Source organism: Delphinus delphis, chromosome 5 (assembly GCF_949987515.2).
Source record: "Delphinus delphis chromosome 5, mDelDel1.2, whole genome shotgun sequence".
Classification (NCBI taxonomy): domain Eukaryota; kingdom Metazoa; phylum Chordata; class Mammalia; order Artiodactyla; family Delphinidae; genus Delphinus; species Delphinus delphis.
Genome location: NC_082687.1, coordinates 62,707,438 through 62,731,042, shown reverse-complemented (window position 1 = coordinate 62,731,042; position 23,605 = coordinate 62,707,438).

The following is a 23,605-nucleotide window of genomic DNA, read 5'->3' as shown; positions in this document are numbered from 1 at the left end:
TAATAAATTCAGCAATAGCAACCACAACAAAAAACTAAGCAAACAGATTTTACATCATGCAGCATGTTATGGAATTGCTCTAAAGCACAGAGTTAAACTGCAGTGTAACGAGAAGCTTGGGATCTCTTTATGACACAGTAACTGTTCTCATGTCAATGACAGAATGGCAGAAGAGCCAAACACAGGTGACAGGAGTCCCAGCACAGCACTCTGTTTGTGAACCCTTTATTAAATGGAGCCGTTGGCTATCACCTGTGGTTTCATAGTTGTGTCTCCCACTGAACACACATTTGATCTTCTGATTAATTAGGTGCACCTTGGCTAGAAGCCCACGATCAAGCATACGTGTATCAAAGCTTAAACTGGGTTCCTCCTAAGATGAAAGCAGAATGTTTCAAAGTGCAGCATAAATCCTCATGTCATCTTCTTGGAAAAAATGAATGACATTAATAATATTAACTCATTGATAAAATAAAAAAATTATAAAGAAATGATACACTTCAACTTTTACTCCTAATTTGTATTTTTATGACAAGTTTTTTACTGGAGTAAAGTGGCAGTGATCTTTTTGAGATCTTTAATTAGAACAAATTAATTCCATCCCTTTGGCACTAAGACAAAAAATTGGACTCCCAAATATATTGTCTCTAAAATGTTTGAAAATCTGCCTATATTCTTTCTGAGATGGAGTCATTGTACTGCTTTCAGTTTTTCTTAATATGATTCAGTATTCTATGGGACAAGTAACATTTCCCTGTTTAATAGCTATTTTATCCAAGAGCTGTGTCACCAAGTTCTTTTTTTTTAAAAGAGGTTCCAAATGTCTGAGTTGCCTGTTTATTCCTGCTCTCTTTGACTTTCTTCCAAACATGTCTTTCATCTCTGCAGTGAGCAACAGATAATCAGCCAAGACTGTCTCCCCCATCTTACCCCTTTTCTCTGTGCTAAGGTAGTCTCAGCGTGTTGTGTTTCCTTTCTCCACAGTGGCTAGAGCACTGCCAGCAAGTGAGACACCAACAACTCATTTTCAATCTTCAGCCACGTAATTAACAGCAAAGATGAACGGATAGAACAAAGATCCATTTGCACAGCCTTGGTGGCTCTCTTTGTGTGTTATCTACGATGGATTATCTATATTTTTATTTTCCTGCACATTTGCTTACGTTAATAGGTGTCCTGATAAATATATAGTAGCAACCAGACATTTACTCCTCAGCTCTGCGGTTTAGATCATTCTTTGTTTAAATTAGTCTTTGCAAGGCTGTGGGATCCAATGGGGGCTAGCAAAAAAAGATCCATGAAGAACATAATTTGAATTTTCCTTTTTATATTATCTCTTATCAGTTGTCTTTAATAAACTTTCTCAACTTTTTCCTTTAGAGTTTTTTGTTAATTATATTAGTAAAAACTTACTAATGTAAATTCACTCTTTTTATAACAAGTAAAAAAAATAAAAGCCTTTGTAACGGGAAAGTTGCTTTCCATCTCTTTAAATAGAATGCTAATGCTAACAGCCAAGGATATATGTTTGTATCCCCATTTCCATGGGTACATATGTATCCATGTATGTACATATGTGTGTATATACATAAAATATGTATATATGTATACATGTATGTATGTATACCCCTGTGGTTGTATTTTTACAAAAGTGTAATAATATATGTTCTTCACAGTTATTTTTTGTTTAAAACTTTATCCATTCAGAACTAGTCATTGCATATCTCTATGTGCCAAGCAGTGTTCTAGACACTGGGAATGTGATGATTAGCAAGATGGATAACTTACTGCCTTCCTAAAACTTACACGTTAGCGAGTTGTGGATACCGCTCAGATCAATAGACATAGAACCAGATGATTTAACAAATGGCTTCATAATCTTGTAAATTTCCTTTCCTACTGATAGGCTTTTATATGTTTCTCACTTTTATTGTTATTGCCAACAATGGTATATTAAACACCCACGTATAGCTATTCTTACCTACCAGTGCTTTTGTCTTTAATAGGGTATATTTTTCAAAACTGGAATATCGGGAGAAAATAAAAACATATTTTTCATTTGAATAAACATTGTTAATAACTTTCAAAAAGGCTAGAGCATCCTTAGGTACAATGCTTCACCATCCACATATCCATCAAAAATGTAGAAGAGTGTTGTTTCCTTTCATGCCGGTTAGTACCCCTCTTTTACCATTCACAAATTGCCATTTGTGAAAAATAAAGTGCTATTATGAGTATAATTCACATTTTCCTAGTTACTAGTGAGATGGAGCACATTTCATGTTTATTAGCCATTTGCATTCCTCTAGACTTTTGCTGGATTTTTTTTCTCTCAGTTTCTTTTTTTTCCCTTTGTTTCTTTCTATAAGGGTATTAGCCCTATATATATTCTGTGTGATGTTGCAGATATTTCCCCAAGTTCATCATTTATCTTTACATTTTGCTTTTTGGCATATTTTTCCATGTAAAATTCTAAATTCTTTTTTGTTTTGGTTTGGTTTTTTTTTTTTGTTGTTGTTGTTGTTGTTTTGATTTTTATTTGCGGTACGCGGGCCTCTCACTGTTGTGGCCTCTCCCGTTGCGGAGCACAGGCTCTGGACGCGCAGGCCCAGCGGCCATGGCTCACGGGCCCAGCCGCTCTGCGGCATGTGGGATCTTCCCGGACCGGGGCACGAACCCGTGTCCCCTGCATTGGCAAGCAGACTCTCAACCACTGTGCCACCAGGGAAGCCCAAAATTCTAAAGTCTTTATGTGGTCAAATGTGTTTAACATTTACTCTTTGATTTCTAAGTTTCCTCCCTTGCTTAAGAAGTTCTTCCCTATCCCAAGATTATTCAGATATTATCATAAAATTCTTCTAATTTTTAAATTATTTCTTTTTTAGACTTAGATACTTGGTATATTAAGGTTTTGTTTATGTACATGGTGTGGGGTTGGGTTTCAGCTTTGTTTTTTTCCAGATTGATAGCTAATTATGCCAGTGTCAGCTATTACAATCCCCTACTTCCTCCTAACAGAATTTCCACCTTGCCATACAGATTCCCAGGCATTCTTGGATAACAGCCTACACCTTGGTTAGGTTTCATGGACCTTCTAGATTTCTCTAGGTTCTATCATACAATCAAAGGAAGTTAGTGAGCAATTGAGAGTCTAGAAATGTAGTGGTGAATTCATTGTTACCAGTTTCTCATTAATAAATGAGGACTCTAATGCTATTCCCTCAGAACTAGCAAATGATAAGTGCCGTTACCTAACTTTCTTCTGATGAAATTTCTGTATTAACAAACATAGTTCATGTAAAACTCTAAATTCCCTGTAGTTTGTTTCAAACATAATAAAATAAACTTATATTTTCTCCTATTATAATGTTATATTGCTTTATAATCAAGTTAATATTATCCAGGGACATTTAAAAGGCTACAGTTTATTTCTAACATGACTTATAATTGATTAAATTGACATTCACTCTTCTAAGTCTATCACACCATGAAAATCACATGGAAGTTAGCTACTGGAAAGAGTGAAAAGCTAGACAAATTCTTCTCCACGGACATTGGCAAGTTCTATATCTCAAAAACTCTTTAGCTCAGTATTTCTCAAACTGTGCGTGTGGTATACTAGATTGGTAGGGTATGTTAGTTTTAACATACAAAAGAGGTTCTGTGTCAAAAAATTTGACAAGTGTTAGATCAAACATACTTAAATAAGATTTTCAGTGCAGGACTTCTCAGAGCCTTTGATTTACTCTTGTGGACTATAGATCTCCATAGGGCCATATGGTATGCAGTGTTTCCTAAACTTATTTGACTTTAATTACTTTCCCCCATCCATGGTATATTTACAGAGCTGATGTCTCACAGAAGATACTTTGGGAATGCAGCTTGCTTTCCTTCCCCTCCCCAAGCTTATTCCTTTTTTTTTTTTTTAATATTTATTTATTCTCCTTATTGTTTTGGCTGTGTTGGGTCTTAGTTGCAGCCCACGGGATCTTTCGTTGTGGTGCGGGGTCTTTCGTTGCTTCTCTCTAGTTGTGGCACTCAAGCTTCAGGGCGTGTGGGCTCTGTAGTTTGCTGCATGTTGGCTCTCTCCTTGAGGCACGTGAGCTCAGTAGTTGTGGCACGTGGGCTTAGTTGCCCTGTGGCATGTGGGATCTTAGTTCCCTGACCAGGGATTGATCCCGCGTCCCCTGCATTGGAAGGTGGATTCTTTACCACTCGACCACCAGGGAAGTCCCCCCAAGCTTATAATTATCACTCTTCGTAAGTTTCCATCTTCCCCCAAAGGAGGAAAATGTAAATATGAAAAAATAAGAATAACTGAATTGGATTAGTGTGGTCTTATACATGAGAAAAACCACTGATAAAAATTCCTGATGGACAACTGGCTTTTCACGCGTCTCAGTCAAAACTTCATGCTTTTCTGGGCCTTATCATGCTTTTACAACCCATTCTACTTTCATAGGCATCACTAAATAGTTCTTAATCATGGCCCTTACATTATTGCTAAATTTCCCAAACCTTAAAAGACATAAATCCCTTTTCTTCTAGCTTCGTCTTTTTTTCCTCACTCGGGAATCTTTCTCAACACATCATGAGCATTGGATGGTTGTGGGAGCAATTGCTTATTAAGGTTTATATTCTGCTATTTGAAATCTATTTGTGCTGTAGGAGGGAAAACTACTCTAGGAATCTATACATAAAGAGTCGGTTTTGCTTCTTTATTCTTTTAAATCAATAGTATAATCAATTCTGTTATCTCCTGAACTTTCTATAACTCAGTTCTATCCTAGTGGCAGTGAGTTGGTTAAAAGTCAGTGTTTTTTCTGGTGGGAGTATTCATGGGTTCTGTAATTCAGCACTTTTTATTTTTTCTCCAGAGAGATGGTGACAAGAATGCTCAAATAATTAAATTGCCTGTCCTGGTTGTCTTATACAATGGCAATAGCATGTTCACAAGAAGAAGGTGGGCTGACTCTTGATTCTCCCATAAAAAATATATTAAAATTAAGTATATTTTAGTATTTCTATGAAAATAAGTATTGAGGTCTAGAAAACCAATAAATTCTTGTTTTCCTTTTCTGTCTCTCTTTTTCTTTCCTTCCCCTCCCCCTCCCTCCAATCTTTATTTCTTTCTTGAACTGTGCTGTTCATTGATATAAGACTTGTACTACAACTTAAGTAGAGAAGCTGGGAGAGAGAGTACAGGATTAGAGAATCAGTAGGCTGTACACATAAAATCTAAGAAACAGGTGCTGGTCCCTCATTTCATTTTACAAGAAAAGAACTGACAATGGTAAAAACATTATTTCATATATTTTCTCAGTATAGTTATGTAGAAAGAGAAAGCTTCTACACTATTTTCTCTTTATGTGCTGCTTGGAAGAACATTTGCTAACTTTACTGGCAACATGTTATGGTTGTCATCGACAAACCCCTCTAATTTTTCCTAACTCCCTTAGTATTTCTTGTCCATAGATATTGTTTGTCAGACTACTTTCCTCTCATGCTTTGTCTTTTTTATTTACTCCTGTGAGAAGTTTTTTAAACAAGGAAGCCTATTTATATTTCAAACACGGTTTGCTCTAAGATTTGTTCTGTTTCTCAACTTTGTGGGTGGCAGAATACAGGTAGGATAGCATCTATAAACAAATGGAATTCTTCATATTATCTTATTAATTCATGGTGATAGGCCATGAGTCAGGAAACCTGGATTTTTATTTCTGGCTCTGCCTGTTACTGACTTGCTTTTTCTCTTTTTTAAAAGTCATTGGCAATAATAATTTTTGGTCTATACATCTCACTAGTCTATACAACTCATATGTAAAACATGGGATATTGAGTACAAAAGAAAGAACTTTAAAAGTTGTAATAAGATACTAATAAAAAATCTTACATGCAGTATTGCTTTCTGGAATTATATTATTTATTGATCACTTATTTATTCAAGTGAATTCAGCACCTAGAATGTGCTGGGCATTGTACTACATGATGTGGATGCAATGATAAATAATATAAATTCTTGTCTTATGACAACATACACATCATCAGGATTAGCTAAACCATCAGCTTATAATTATTATTTTCCTCATATAATTTTGTTAGTGCCCCTAAATTTTAATAGTTTCCTAAATTGTTCAAGTCCATTTGTTTATTTTGTTGGTGAGGGGAGAGTTGAGGTTGCTTAATTTAAATAATGGGTCAATATCCAGTTAATGTCTTGATTTCTGTGACTTGTCCATACTCTACCTCATTGCTAATAATGATACCAACTTTATTATTTTTTGAGTACTGCTCCTTTTTCTCTTTAGTATCTTAGCTTGTCCCTTTTGTGTTTTGGACATACTCTTTAATTTTCTTTGATTGACTTTGATACCTTTGGCTCAGACTGTCTTGTTATTGACTTTATTTTCTCCCTATCACAAATTATGTATTTCCTCTGTCTTTAGTTTTTGTTTTCTGTGGAGAAGTTTAGTTTCCACTCAATACCTAATGATTCCTTCAGGAAACAATTACATATTGTTTTTTTTTTTTTTTATTGTCAAGGTACATGAATAAACACTGGTTGAATGTTTTTGGAGCTGAGTGAGAGTCCATGTAATCTGCCATCATTTCTCTGTGTGTATGTGTGTTTGTGCATGCAACTTACACCCTCAATTTACCAAAATGATCTTGTGATAGATGTTTCCTAAAAGTCCTGCAGCACATATAAATTAAATACATCCATCATGGCTTTCTTTTATTTGAAGACAGTCGTTGAAGATACTTATAAGAATTTCCATGAATAATTTGAAAATTGGTGCTTTAGGAAATGTACTCTTTTAAGAATCGTCTAGAATTGTTTCCTCCTCTGTTCTCAAGAGATCATTGGCTTTGACACGGTCTTCCATTAGAATTGGGACAGTTACTCTCAGTTTGCTAAATATATTTGTGAGGAAATTACCATATTTATTGATTTAATACAAACTTAAACTTGTAAGACTGACAATGAAGGAAAAAAAGAAGCTCTTCATGGGAGGAACAACTGGATACTACTAGCATTATGTCTTGTGTTATTCAGGAATATTTTGGTTGCAAATGACACAAACCGAAGTGGAACTAAATTAAGCAAAAGGATGACTTATTGAAAAGATCCTGATACAATTCTGAGGATCATTGGAATTGAAGAACGATCAAGGTTTGGAAGGCAGGAATTTGGGAAAGTTCCTCAGGGATTTTATTAGTTAGGAAATCAGTTTAGCTGTTTTAATAGCAGGGCTTAAAGAAAACAGATTTATTTATCTCTTATGTAAAAGCATGAGTGAGTAGACAGTCTAGGGGGAGGAGGTCATCCGATCTATGTTATCCAAAGTCCCGGGTTCTTTCTATCTGATTGTTCCACCATACCTAAGCATGTTATATTTTCTGCATGATTTATTCTGGATCACTTCCTGTTAGGTCTAAGCTCCAGCCTCTGGGATTGAGAAAAAATGGGGGAGCAAGCTGTTTCCTTATAAGAACATGACACAGAAGTTGCTGATGTCACTTCTGCTCACATGTCTTTGTCTGAACTTGGTGATGTTGCTGCAAGAGAGGCTGGGAAATATAGTCCCCAGCTGGTGAGCCATGTGCCCCACTAAAACTTGAGAGCTCTATTACCAAAAGGAAGAATGGGAGAAAGGATAGCAGGAACAAATTGCAGTCTTCCCCACAGGACTAACCCTTAAACAATGTCAAGATTTTATCTATGGCACTTATCTCTCCTTGTCTCTAAAGATGGGCTTCATTCTGTTCTACTACAGGATACAGAGCAGGAGATATGGTTATCAATGGCTCTGTGTTTACACTTCCTCAGCATCAAGATCAGTATCATTTCCAACAAGTAAACTCAATTTTTTTTGTCCCTGGTACATTGCCCTAGGAGGCTGTGGCTAAAGAGGAGGGTAGAGTTCTAGGTAAGGATAACATTCATTTATTAACACATATTTATTAAGCACCCGTGTGCCAGGCAATATTATAGACCAGGGATAAATATGACCTGCTGTCTGCTTTTATAAAAGAACGTTTATTGGAATGTAGTCACATCCATTTGTTTGCAGATTGTCTGTGGCTGCTTTTGTGCTACAATAGCAGAGTTGAGTAGTTATGACCGAAATAGTAAGCTCTTGAAGTCTAAAATATTTACTGTGTGGCCCTTAATGGAAAAAGTGTGTCAACCCACTGTTTAAGCGTTGGGGATACAGTGGTGATCAAGACATTGCAAAATCTCCATCCTTTTGGAGCAAATATGCATAGGATTTGCCCTCTGAGATCCAGTTTTCTGAGTGGTTCCTACCTCTTACTAGGGTGTCTGACAGAGCAAATAATCTGTCTGTTCATTATCTGCATGGACTTTCAGATCTCTTTGGGATAGCTCTATATGACATGGTTTGTCTATACAAGGAGGGTTATACCATTACAACCCTAGTTCAGCGTCCTTATGAACTTATAGCAGAGATTTTGCAGGCATCAAAATGACCTTTGTACCTTAGGTTATGTCTTGTACTTGGCTGTTGGTCCTTCTTGGGCCATGGATATTTCAAGCTGTCATTTTGTTGTGTTATTTGCATTGCTGTTTTCTTGCTTCTGACCATTTTCCATATGGCTTGTTTCATTTTCTTCCTCTGTATTATCATGGCATTTGGATTATTTTGAAAATGGGTGTGTTACCTGTGTCTGAAATAGTGATATTCTTTTTTGTTTTTTCTCATTTAAATATCTCCATCCTCTCCAGTTTGCTCTTCATTTTTTCTTAAAATTTTATAGAGGTTAATCCAGAATGTACAAATTCCCTGTTAGATTGAGGTTACTCATTACAGGTCTCACTCAATCTGCAAAGTAATGCAGTACATTAGTTTAACACTCATACATCCTCCACTGCTGGATGACATCCCGCCAACGTCTGTTTATAAGTATCAAGGTTAGAGCGTTCCTGTAACACCACCATTGGGAGTTCAGCACTTGTCTGCCTAGAAATATGCTGCCGTCAGTATGTGGATAATTAATATAAGGGGAAGTAATGAAGTAGGGGGTAAAGGTACAAGAGCCTTATGGCAGGAGAAATTTATGATGGGAGAACTTTATAATGAGTACCAAGTGTACATTAGTAAATTTATCAAAGGGTCAAAATTGAAAATCTGTTGAGTATGGTGTGTGCTCATTGACTTCATCTTCAGTCCAATCAGGACTGAGAGGCTTACCGTGGCCTCATTTAGTTTACTAGTCATCAGCTTTTTCTTCTTGACTTTGTACTTGTCTCCCTCTCTCCCTCCCTCCTTCCTTTCCTCACTCCCTTCCTTCCTCCGTCTCTTTCTTTTTCCTTTCCTTCTTTCTTTCCTTCCTTCCTTTTTGCCCACCTGCCTGCCTTCCTTCCTCCTTTTTACTGTCCCTCCTTCCCTTCTCCCTCCCTTCCTTTCTTCCACAAACCATTCTGGAGTGTTTACTTAAGTGATAGGTTCTGAGCAAGATATTGGGAATATATTTCTGAACAACAGAGACATAGTGCTTGTCCTTGCTTATCCTCATGCAGCTTATGGTCTCACATGGGAGAAAAACAAGAAAAAAGGAGGGGACTTTGGGAGCACAGGCCAGGAACTGATAGATCTTTTACCTAGTGAAAATGCATTAGTAATTCTATAATAACTTTTTTATTAATATAAATCTCATCAGTTCTTTTCTTTAATGTAAATGCCAATGAACTTACTAAATGACTAGGTAAGTATTCAGTAGCATCCAAGAATTGTAAAATGATAAGTAGATGATATAATCATGGCCTAGTATCATTAGATTGGTGCTTTGACACTACTAATTAAAAACAGTGTCTTCTTTTAAGACAACACTGGTTAGCTTTATGTATTGTGTGTAGTAAACTTGAATTTCTTTAAAAAAATTCTATAACTCACAATTTTTATTAGGTTACACAGTTTTTATTTTGTTAGATTACCCTAAGATTTAAAATTTTTATTTTATTAGGTTACCCTAAGATTCTGGGGAGTTTTGGCATATACATTTGAGGGATGTTCTCATACTCCCTCCCATCATGATCACTAGAGAGGTGGGAGGTTGGTGACTATCAGAGTGTGGATAGGTTTCCAGAATTTGTTGTTACCTCTGATTACTTATACCTAAGCAGGGATGATGATGGTTAATAATAATAACAACAATAGTGATAGTGATAAATAGCTAACATTCCCATAGTACTAAGTTACAAGTGTTTTACACGTACTAACTCATTAACCCTCACAGCAACTCTATCATTAGCTCCATTACATAGATGAGGTATTGAGGGCCACAGCTAGTAAGTGACTGAACTGGGAGATTCAAACCCGGGCTCTGATGTACACATTTGTAAACACTATGTTCTGTACTCTTTCACAGCTGTATAACACAGAACAGTGGTCTGGTGTTGAGAGAAGAGGACAGTTTTTGAAATTAAATGACCTGAGTTTTAATACCAACTCTATCAACATGTCTTTTGCCTTGGTTTACATGACAAAATTGAGGGATTGAGTTATACTGATATTCCATAAAATATGACCCTAGACATGTTCTATAAAAAAGGACTTAGTAGTTAAATAAGCTTAAGAAATACTGCAATTGATCTCTTGGAAAGCTGCAGTGTTCCAAAAAGTCTTGCAGTAAAGATGCCTATTTAACTTTGTTTCACTGAGTTCTTCCTAAATTTTGACCAAGGGAGAGCTTGGAGTTTAGGAACTCCTAAACTTTTGGAGAAGAATGGAAGGGAAAACATATTTTAACACACCAGAAAACTAGTGATTTATGAAATTATTTTCAGGAACTCTGAACCATATAATCTTTAATGTCTCCTTCAAATTCAAAATTCCTATAATTGTAAATATCAATTATATATCTATATGTGTTTGCCAGTTTTGCCCTCCAATGTTGACACCAAACTGAGAGTTTGTTTGACGTACCTACGTAATATGTAATACTGTCAGAGGAACGTATACTTTATATTCTTTGTAAGCAAACACAGCCCAGTAGTATCAAATTTACAGTTTGAGGCTCTTCCAACTGGTTTTCTAGCATGTATAACTTATGTTCCCTATCAAGCTGAAGTAGAACCTGCCTTACCCATAGCTTATTAGAAGGTTTAATGATAATAATTTTCTGTTGAAGTTAACTGAATTATAGTTTTACTTGCAGATGTGAGTACATTGTAACAGCCTTGAAGTCTTGGTGTTAGTAATGGAAAGTATTGTTTACAATGTTTGTTTCACCATTCAAGGAGTTTTCTGCAATGATCTGCCTCTAGCACAACAGTTTTCTTACTTTTTCCCTAGCTCTTTTAGGAGTAGTTAGTTTAGAGCTTTATTCTTAAATTCTGCTGATACTGACATGTGTGAACTTACTGTGTGTGTGTATTTGTGAAAGCACATATAGGGAGGACTTTGCTGATTTTGTTTGTACAGCCACAGTTCAAGACCATAAATGGTACACAGCTTTGCTTTTAGAGCAAGCACATTGAAGCCACTTATAATACAGGTATTGAGAGACTGAGAACCTTTTCCAATTTCTTCCCACCATCAAGAAATAAGAAACTGGAATTGGTAGAGGAGTTCTTTTTAGGATGGTGAAATTGAACTTAACATAACTTATTATCCCCAAGTTTTATCCACAGACAAGAAGTAAGAAATTAGCCTTGTTAGGTAAAAAGATGTCTTCCTGTGGAATTGAACAAATGGGCAATTTGACAAAGTGCCACTGTAATATGATGGGTTACCTAAGACTTTCAGAAATGAGACACTCTGTAGTACGAATGAACTCTATTAGAAAAAAAAAAAAAATGGAAGAAGAAATATCTTGTGCAGAAATACTGAACTGGGTCTTTTTCTCATACAAGAATTTTTAATGGTTCTAGTAAGCTCTGAAAAGAGACTTAATGGGATAAGCTGGCCTCTTTTATGGAATTTTCAGCTGGCACATTCTTCTAACTTTTAGTTAAAAAAAAAAGTAACTGCTAGTGACTTAAATTGAAATTCTTGACAGGCATTTCACCAAATGTCTTCTCCCTCTTTGTTGAAGACAAAGTACAGATCTTTAGCTGACCCAGAGGCTCCTTTACTTTCAGAAAGTGCTTCTCATTCATTGTAGGACTGCCTTGATGGTGATTATGACCCTGGCTCTGTGAGGGTCGGTATATTAAATTGGATGAGAAAGATTACTCATTTATTATCGTAATTGGAAAGTGGGAAGGAGCAGAAACACCCCATAAAAAACTGTCAAGGGGATTCTTTGGCATGGTGGTGCAAATAACCAGAACTCCATTTTCCAGCTCCATCACTTTCTAGTTGCATCATCTCAAGACAATTACTTCACTTCTCTTAGCTTCAGTTTTCTTATCTATAAAATACAGATTGTGAAAATGCCCCTCACCCTGGCAGGGATTCAGGATCAAAAGAAGCAGCATATATGAAGTACTTGGCATATTACTGTCACCCAGAAATGTTAGGTGCGATTGTCAGTGGCTACAGAGATTCAAATGGTTTTCATCAAGTTTGTTAATTCAGGGAAGTATATCCAGTTGGTTCATCAGCAGAATCTTTGTACGCCCTTGGAAAAAAATACCACATTGTTTCCTCAAAGATAAAGCCAATACAATTGTTGAAATTGCAGCAGCAGGAATATTCTTCATGGTTATAATGTTATACTGCACCTAGGTTCTTAAATATATCTTTTAGTTTCAGCTTATTGTGGTTTAAGAACATCAGGAAGAGGAATAAGAACCAGCATGAGGTTGATGGTTGAGTGGCAACTGTAATTTTCCATATAACAGAATCTTTGCTAATATAAAAGCTACCTTCTGGTTATGCAAAAGTTTAATGAAATATAGGCACAAAATGGTGTTTTCTATCCAACAAAGAATAAGAGCAGACACGGAATTTAGCATGTTGAGTTATTCTTTCCAAAATCAACCACCTAAGGACGAAAGAATATGATTTAAAACAAAATTTCTATGCATTCTTTTTTGAGTGAACAAAACAGCTTGTGTAGCTAAACTGGGTAGCTGCAGTGTAATTTGGTAGTGTTTCTATTTGTTGAAGAAATGCCGAATATTTGCAGGAATGGCAAGAAGCAAAACACAGCTCTCATTTGTATGCAACATAGTCATAACATAAAATTATGAGCTCAGAGATATGATTTCTGAAAAGATTGAATTAACATTGTGAATATTAGAGCCCCCTCATTTGCATAATTCTGGGGAATGCCATAGCATGACAAAGCTAGCAATTTCTTTGGCACTAGTGAAGAGTGAAGTTGTACAGCACTCCACAGTTCTGACTCACTGGTTGAAGTAAGAAGTGGGAGTTCACTCTTTGTAGAGGGCCTGGGAATCAGTATAGTTCAGATACCACTCCCAATTCAAAGCTCACCTGAAATAAAAAGAGGTAACTTTAGAAATGCTGCTTGAAATATGATGAGTAACTTCTGACATGTAGCTACCTGCTGTGAAAATTCCTCTTGGAGAGAAGAGTATAATTATGTACTCAATACAAACCCTTGTGGTCTTTTTAACTAACTACAGTTACCCACAGGTGACCTCTGATTCCTTGAGTTTTCAAGAATGAAGCCTGGAGGGAATCAAAGCTTTTAGTATGAAACCAGGAACCTGCTGACATGTTCCTGGGGTCATGTGATCATTTTATATCCAGAGTCTTAACTGGAAAAAAAATCACTTGTGTTCACAGAACCAGCAAGCTGGTGTCTCTTCTTAGATCGCTGATACATTATAGTCAGGACTGAGACTTTTCCTGTGTTATAGCTCTTTTGTTTCTTAACTAATGCATATTAACTCCTAAGTTAATAGAGGAATGTAAGGTGGGTATGGAATGTAAAAGATGAAATAGCAGTTACAATGTTACATTGTGAAGATGGAGGGAAAAGGAAGTGGATACAACATAAGTAAAAGTACGTATAGGTATTCTCTGCATTTAACAGATCAGCTCTGTGGGACCGGGATGTATTGTACGTAAGAAATATGATATATCCCAATACATGGCAAGGAGAGTTTGATTTAGGATGGTGATGTCTGAAAAGCTGTTAAGAGGTGAATCCAAGAGGGAAAGAGGGCCTTTGGAATGAAAAACATTGAGTTTGAGAGTCTGTTTCCTGCCTGCTGAGATGGGGGTGCCTGTTTTCACCTTAGGCAATTGACATTGGAACTCTAGGGTTCTGTTCTACACTGAGCCTTCTCATATAATGTGGATTATGTTTTCTCCATGGATTCTTTCTGTTACCCAGAGACCTGGGCCAATCTGTGCAATATTCATAAAAACAAAAGTTAAAAATCAAAGTTAACAAGGTGGATAAAAATTTCTTTTCCTCTCACCAAAACAGCTCCCCCCCCGCCCCGCTTTTAGTAAAAGACACAGCTTACAAGGATTCTGAAAACCATACAGTGGAGGTGGAAATGGCTAATTTGTTCACTATAGACCAGGTAAAATTGATTCTGAATAACTCACAGTCTCACATCTTATGGAGCATGAAATTTATAACTAAGACAATAAATGCTGAAAAAAACCCAGAATGCTACAGAGGAAAAGAGGATAAAGTAGTTTATTTTTAGCTGTAGGAAGGACAACAGGGAAAACTCCACAGAGAAGAGGACATTAGAGCTGGACAATTAAGAATGAATGTGATTCTGTTTGTTAGAAAAGAAGTGATAGACCTTCTAGGAGAGGATCAGTTAAGTAGGGACAATATGTTTTGAACATCCATGGTGTGTTCAGGGAGAAATAAGTACGTCGATGTGACTAGAATAGAGTACATGAGTAGGAGAAGGGACTAGTGATATCTAGTTGGAAGGCAAGTTGGAGTTACATTGTAAAAGGTGCTTGTAAGTCAGTCATGCTCTTGGTTTTAGATTTCATTAAACACTCAAAGGGTTTTAAAGCAGGGCAGTGCTATGTTTAGTCTATGCAGAGTAAAGGAGACACCCGTGATGGAGAAATCTGGAGAAAAAGGAATGGATTAAGAAGGTATTGCTATAGCCGAGATAAGAGAATATGAAGGCATAGTGAAGTAGGAAGAGGAGATGGATTTGAAGAATATTTTATTAGGTTTATCAGTTAGGCTTGGTAGTTGGCTTAATGTGGAAAGTGAGTTAAAGAGATGAATTCAAAATGACCTTGAGGTTTCTATCTTGGGAGACTGGGTGGGTGGACATGTCATTAGTAAAGATAGGGAACATATGTGGAGGGAAACAGGGATTTAGGGGAATATCAAATTCAGTTTTGGACATGATGAATTTTTGATGCTTATGGGATGGTTAGATGAAAATGTTCAGTAGGCAATTTGGAGGTGAATTTAGAACCCAGAGGAAATCAGAAGTGGAGAAATAGATTTAGATGTCACTTAAATAATAGGCAGTTGAGACACTGAGAGGTAATGAAACCACCCAGAGAGAAGGTGTAGAGAGGAAACAGAAGTACATCAGGGAGGCACCCTGATGACCAGCTGACATTTGCTGGGTAGTCTAAGGAAGAGGGGCCAGGGAAGAAGATTTAGAAGAGGACAGAAAGGCAGTAAGAGAACCAGAATAAAGTAGTGTTTTGGAGAGTAATATAGAAAAACGTTTCAAGAAACAGAGAGTAGTCAATAATGACAGATATTGCAAAGAAATCATATTGGATAAAAGCTTCTATTTTTTTCCAACAGTGCTTAGCTACCTAGTGGGCCATGGATAGCTCATACTGTTCATGTCTATGAAATAGAAAAAGGGCTTGGGGAGCAAAGGTGACCTATGTGTACATTAGACAAATGAGCCCCTCCTTCCAGTTGAAGGCAGCACTTAGAGCTTGGCAAACAACGCTTCTTTCACCTCCTTGCCCGAACAGTCTCATGTAGGGCACAATTTGTGCAGAGCATGCTACAAAACCATATGTGGCTCTGGCTGACTGGGGGCAGGGGCAGTAAATTAATAATTGTGGATCAGCACAGGGGTCTAGGAGAAGGAGATAAAGGAATTGAGGTGATGCTGAATATTTATTTTAAATGGTTGCTCTTGGGCAAGAAGGATGGGGAATGATGTGAAGAGAAGAAGGGACTGGCCAACTTGAGGAAATGAGTTAGGAAGTCAGTAGAGATCCTGATGAGACCAAAGAGCAGAGTTTCTAAAGATTGGTAGGTGTGAAAGAATTGATTACAAAATCAATGGGAATGGATTCTGGAGCAGAAGTAAGGGTTTAAAGTGAAGGATGTCATGAAATGATGGGGCCAAGGTGTTGGGTGGTTTTATCAGAATATATGTTGAAATCACTTGGGGTGACAGCAGGCAATTAAGTAGAAAAGACAGCTGTGATTCTTAAGGAATGGGAGGGAATGATGGGAGGTGGGGTTCAGTAAGTGATAATGAGGTTGGAAAGAGGGTAGTATAACTTGATGTCATAGAACTCAGCTGGTGGCTAAAACAGAAAAAGGGGAAAAAGCACTTTTTTCTGCATGACTAGTTCAGTTTATAACTTAACAACTCTTTGGGTAACTAAAAATTCTTACTCTGGCTGTTTTGTTTGGCTATGATGAGTAAAACACAGTAGAACAGAGAAAGGCAATAGTAGGGGAAACCATAGGTTTAAAAATTACATCCAGAAAAAGTGGGTGGTTTCAGGAGATATTAAAAATTTTATTACTATAAAAGAAGAATAACCAGTCCAAAGATACACACCTTTTAATAGTATTTCCTTAGGTGGCAAAACTGAGAGTGAGAATCCTGTGTATTTCACTTTGGAGGGTATTTCAGCTCTGCTAGACTTTTTGACCTAACTGTCCCAACTATAAGAAAACCTGAAATAATTCTGAAGTTTGTTGCTGGGAAGATTTGTTATTCCATCAATATTGTGTTCTAATTCATTGGCTCAATGCTTAAGAACTTTGAATCCCAGTTTTTAATTCCTCCTTGATTAAGATCTTAATCTGGATCTTTATTTGGGAGAGATGAAAACCTTGAGCTTAACCTTGTCTTTCAAGAAGACACACACCTGAACGATGTATTGATATGAGAAGAAAAGAGGAATACAAACATATTTTTACAATCAAATACTTTGTTCCTCTCTGCTTCTTAAGAGTCTTAAGAGTGAAAGTGCCAAAGAAAGAAACAACAGACGTGTCAAAGACCTCAATTATTCCCTTATTTGTGTTCTTTAATACTCAGTGGCATAACTAGTAAAAATGATTCTGATAAAAAACTTGTGGTTCTCCATTATTGTATACCTCTGTTCACAACAAAAAGTTCATCTCTTTTGTCGTTGCAGTGGAGGAAATGAAAGCATTTGGCTAAGTAAGGTGTGGGCCATCATTGGGTGGTCAAAAGCCAGCACTTTGGAGAGCAAGGGGCCAACTGGAGTTGGGGAGAGAGAGCTGGAAGAAAGCCTTTAAAGGAACACAATCTCTTTCAAAGCTGAGCTGATCAGGAAGCATCCTAAGGCCTACTCTGAAATGCATTGCTTTCATTCTGTTGGCTTTGAGTTACTAATTAAAAATGGACTTAGAGGTAGCCTTTCTAAACTACTTATATTTATTATAGAACTAGTTAACATAATGAAAAATTTTATGATAACTACTATCAAATCTAGTTGAGCCAAACCCTCCTGTTCATGCACACACTGCACACTTATATATACTTACATGTTTCTTGGGATTAAGACAGTTTAAGTGTAAGATACCACCTGTCCAATTGGGTGTTTTGCAGTCATCCGTTAGTTGCCCTGTAAATATGGTTGCTTTGGCCATCACAATGAAGGAGATCTCATAAGAGGCTCTAGTCAAAGTGAGGTTCAGAGCCTCTGTCAACAGACTTGAACTTCATTAGCATTTGGAGAGCGGAGAGACAGCCATAGAAGCTTAGGGTCTTATTTTTGGTGAACCTTCATGTGTTGTTCCTAGATATGGTTAATGCATGTGCTGGTTCTGCTACCACCATTCACCTGGTTGCTTATTTTCCACATATGCAAATTAGACATCCTGGGTCTTAGAGTTATAACACTCTCTCTTCCCCCTCCCCCTCATCTCCTCAGTCACAAACCACAGCTCCTCAGGGGCAGAGAGGGGTGATCATTTTCTATGGCCAGACTGTGATGAGAGGAAGTTGCCTTCAGGTCTGACTCTTGGAGCCTCTAGGGAGAGACCCTGAGGGTCTAAAAACATACAAGGCATTTTCCAAGAGTTCTTCATCTCAGATTCTGTTGCCTTTCCTGTACAGCTTGGAGACCTGGATGTATGTATGGTTGTTTTTGATATTAACCCATGCAGCACAGTTATTATTTTCTAAACTGAGAGAACCTTGAGAGCAGACATTGATTTATCTCCGTCCTTCACCATCTATGATTGTGCTTGGGACCAATAGGTATTTAGTAGTTTTGCCCCATTCCTTGAGAAGATGGAGCTGAGGCAGAGATAATGATGATAATGATAAACTGTTGAGTGTTTGCTATGCTATAGGTGCTGTTCCAAGTGTATACATACTGGCTTATTTGAGCAAAAATCCTATAAAGTAGGTTACTGTTTCCTCCATTTTACAGATGGGGAACCTGAGGCTAATTAACCTGCCTAATGCCATTTATCTTATAAGTGATAGATCTGATCTGGCTCCGATGGTCTGGCTCCAAAGTCCAAGCCCCAAACTATATGCTAAATTACCTCTCAAGAGTGAAAAGGCTGGGTGGAGAAAGTAGGTAAACAACTTCAGTGCTTAACACTCCCCTATCCCATCCCCAGCATGGATTATTTGTACCATCTCCCTTTCTTTCTCCTATATCTAATTTTTCTTCCTTCAGCATGTGACCTGGAGCAAGTCCATCCCACCTTAAATAGATAAACAAACAAACTCCTCTTAAGGGTACACCTTTCTATAGCTTCACAGTGCCTGCAAGTAAAACAAAACCTGTTGCTTCTGGGCAACGGATTTTCCTGAGCTGAGACCTGGAGAAATGTGTGTGATCAATCTTCATAAAGGGATACTGTGTGAGATAGCAGACATGGTTTCCAGGGCATACCTACAGTGACTATATTGTAGGACTGTTCTTATAGCATCCCTTAATGTAGTTTGATGTTATAAAGTATTGTTCATTAAAAGAAATTTTAAGGTGGAATAAAAACAATGTGTTCTGAATTTGTAACTCCCTGCTAGTTGCTTGAACTGAATGCCTAGTTCTCTGTTACCTATCTGGATCTATATTGCTCTGAATGCCTGGAACATGTATTGTTTTACCAGTTGCTTGGCATTACCATATAAATGCCCTTAAGTTCCTGGTTTCAATTAAGCTAGAGGTCAATTTGGGAGATTCTGTTGGGTGTAGCATCCTCCATGTAATGGAATCAAGAAGTGTCTTAAACAAATGTAACTCAGAAATAGCACTTTTCTTTTCTTTCTTTTTTTCTGTATTCTCCAAAATTAAAATAACACCTGAAATGTCCTCCCATAGGTTTACTCTCTGTCCAAAAATAATACCAAAACTCACACATCTGTATGCACAAGGGAAGTGGGGATGGGGGAGGGGTGAGACTCATCAGAAGTCAGAGGCTTAAACAAGTAAAGGGATTTATTTTTCTTATTAATAAGAAGGGTTGAAATAACTGATGTAGCAGCTAATAAAGGAATATTTGAAGGCAAGAAAAACATGAAATTCTAGAGAAAGGCTCTGGTGATTCTATTTTTAATATTTTTTTCCTTTCTAGTGAAATATATAAAGAGCTGGCATGATTTGAATGTCCGTCTGACTTCTCCTAGGCTCCTGATTCTATAAGTCTGGAAATTTATGATTTATTTTTAGTTTTCTCAAGTAGCATAGACAAGTATCTGTGAGGAAACTCTTATGAACCCTGTCCAGAAAAGTTCACTAAACTCCATTTGCTTACTGACGTGAAGAGAGGAAAAATATAGCTTTTCCCTGTAATGATTTCCCCAGTTGAAAGATGAATTAAATAAAAAAAATTCCAAAATATCAAATGTGACAAACATGGCAGATTGGAGCAAGTCTAATGGATGCTTTCCCTGAACCTATGAAGAAACCTATATTAATAACTTATTTGGAATAATGTTGTATGGAAATGGAAAACTTCTTGTAGTTTGTTTAGTTAGAAGGCATAGAGGAAGGAGCAAAATGTCAACCAAAAACTGTTCCATGTCAACTCAATGTCAATCAAGTGAAAACAGTTATCAATTAAGAGACAAGGTGCTATACAGGGATAAACCCTGGATTTGGAATACTTAGGTTTTAGCCTTAATTCTACTACTGACTTTGTGAGGTTGGGAAAGTCACTTAAGTTTCTAGGATTGAGTTTCTTCATTTGTAAAATAAAGGTACTGAATTATATGATTTCAAAGATTCCTTCCCAGTCTAGAATTTCATGTTTTTCATTGAAATGAAGATTATAACTTCTACTAGTTATTATAATTTATACTTCAATAATTCACTTTATTCTTCAATAATCTGAAGTTTATACTTCCAGTGGCAGTTTATACTTCAATAATTCAATCTGCAAAAATAAAAAAAAATAAATTAGCTTAAAAAGGCAAAATTAGGTAAATTATTTGCGGTATAAATAAGCTTTAATAAATTGGAAACCAATTTTGTATTACCCAGCTAGAGACTCTGCCACCCATATGTTCATAAAAACACTGTGGTTGTTTTATTGTTCTCTTTGGCAGTGCCAATCATAGTTAGCACTAATTAATGAAATTCCAGGGTGCTGTTTGCCAGGAGGTTCATGCAATGGGTGAAGCAAACTACAGCAGCAAAGTTTCCATCATTTATATTGCTGTGACAATATTGGCTCAAGTTTTAGAAACAGTAATTCCAGCTCCCAGTCCCTGTGAGAACAAATGTAGATTGATTTATGTTCTGAGCCTCTCTAGCATATTGTCAACACTGAGATGGCTGCCAGAGCTCATCATACAAGGTGCTGACGTTTTCTGGGAATCTGCTTGCCTTTACACATATTTTCTCTTGCACACATTGCTGTGTTTTTTCTTTCTTTGTTTTAAGGACTAAGGCATGGGTTATTGCTATTAAAAGCAGTCTATTATTAAGCCAGTTTATGCCAATACAAATGTTTTAGGGTCAAGTCATGCTCAGAAAAGACCATAAACTTTCTTTAACCCACGTTGGTATTACGATCAACAACGTTTAAACTTAGTGGTTTTCCTTAGAATCATGCATCCTATTTAGTAAACTCCTCCCCTCCTTCTTCCCCCTGGCTTTATTTCCCACCTATGTTCTTCAATTACTGAACCTCTCTATTCAGGTTCATTTCTCCTACTCCAACCCTCATTGTCACTGCTGCAAAGTCTAGGTCTTTTTGGCTCCGTAGTTGCTTTCTGGTTCCAGTTGTAGATACAGATACTCATACACTTATTTTTTTTTTGAAAAAATTTGTCTTTGGAGAAGAAGACCCGAATATTTCAACTGATTGTTATAGTGAAAGATCAGCTCAGTAGTGAAACATCTCTGTATGGATTTGATCAAATGAATTGAATAGGTCCCTCAGTTGTGCTGTGGGAAATCAAAGGCTATGTTGTAGATTTTTAGCACTTTTTTTTTCTTGGAAATGTAAGATATTTAATTACTTTTTTAAACAAATCATTGAGATAAACTATGGATTCATCATGATCAGTTGTAGGTCCTGTGTTTCTGAATAGGAAAATTTTTGAAAAATTGAGATATAACTTAGGTAAAATATAATCTCAGACATACAGCTTGATAAATTTTTATAACCTCCCTCTTACCCTAATCAAAATATAGACTATTTTTCACTTCCTGGAAGGATCCCTCATCCCCTCTCGCAGTATGCAGGCCCATCTCCACCTCTGCAGAAGGGTAACAGAAATTATTACACGAATAACGATTGAATGTTTAAAATTTTTATTATCTATTTTTCCCTCCTATTTTTTGTCATTGCAGAACTGCTCTATCTTTAAAAATCCTCTTTCAGATTTTTCCCCTGAAGGATAGGGTAGAAATTAGCCACTGAGTCTTGTGAGTTTTGTTACTTAGTTCTTGCTGGATGTATTTCCAGGCTTGAATATTTCTTCCCATACCTTATTAGGTTATTAACAGAGAGGTAGAAGATTTTTACTTTTTTTTTTTCTTTTTTTAAAGATTCCTGAAAGATTGCCTAAATATATGAAAGGATAGCATAGTTTTCCATTTGCCAATCAATGGAGATTTTTCTCACCCATGCATTTTTTATTTTTATTTTTTTATTGATCAGTCTCTGGAGAGGGACCCAACTCCACCAAATTTTCCTTTGTATCTTCATTTTGTTTGCAGTCAGCAACACTTAAACTTTTTTTTTTTTTTTGGTACGCGGGCCTCTCACTGTTGTGGCCTCTCCCATTGCGGAGCACAGGCTCCGGACGCGCAGGCTCAGCGGCCATGGCTCACGGGCCCAGCCGCTCCGCGGCATGTGGGATCTTCCCGGACCGGGGCACGAACCCGTGTCCCCTGCATTGGCAGGGGGACTCTCAATCACTGCGCCACCAGGGAAGCCCAACATTTAAACTTTTAAGGTCCACTCAGACACAGAGGAATGGAGTGAGAGAGCTATATTGTATTACATTACTGGGCCTTCACAGAGATGATTCCAGCATCTCCCTGGGGTTCTACCAAAGAATGAGGTACACCGATAGCAGGAGCAGTGGGGTTACAGAGACCAGAGCCAAGGCTTATTTGCTGCCGAATTCCAACTTCCCTCAGTCCTCAATGCAGAGCTGCTGGCTCCCCATATTAAACCTCAGGCAGATTCAATTGTTCCATGTATCACCTTGACAGTATTAATGCTGAATGTTTGTATCATACTTTTATAGTTTATAAAATCCATCTTCCCATTTTATCTCATTATTTATAATGACAGCTTTGTATAGTAAGCGTTATAAGCCTGTTATCCCTTTTTTTTTTTTTTACTGTTATGAAACTGGAATTTAAAGAGATTAAGAGTCTTTCTTAAGTAGTTTGGTTCCTTACAATCTGGCTCCACAGTTAGAACCCTAGGGAATTTCTAAGTTTATTAATGACTCTGAAGCACGTATTAGTTATATCCATATATTCAGAGAATAAGGAAGTCATGCAAAACGTGCACATGATCCTTCTATGGCTTGAAATTCTAATATAATACTAATAAAATGGGATTTAGTAGGACAGTCCTATCCTGGACAAGGTTCTCATCTGCTCATTTTTTATATCATTAGTTTGAAATACCTCAGTCTGTGGTTTCATAAATAACTTTTCCATGTAGATATTTCTTGAACTTAGCTCTTTCAGCACCCCAGGCTAAGAGAATCTTTAAAAACATGAACATGTCAAATTGGATGCTATTAGGATTTAAGACTAGCCAAAGCCTGGATTTAAGATAGTGTTGGCGATGGTGAGTGACTGATAAATATTTATTGAACAATTGAATAGTTCTAAATATAGTTCATTATTATTTGTTATTACTCTATGGCAAGAGTAAGAGTTTTGTTAATTTTATAATGCTATTAACACAACAGTGGAATTTATAGATTCACAGTTTTAATATTCTGGATATGATCAGTAACTACAGCCCTTCTGAATTGTTCTGAAACTCTTGGAATAAA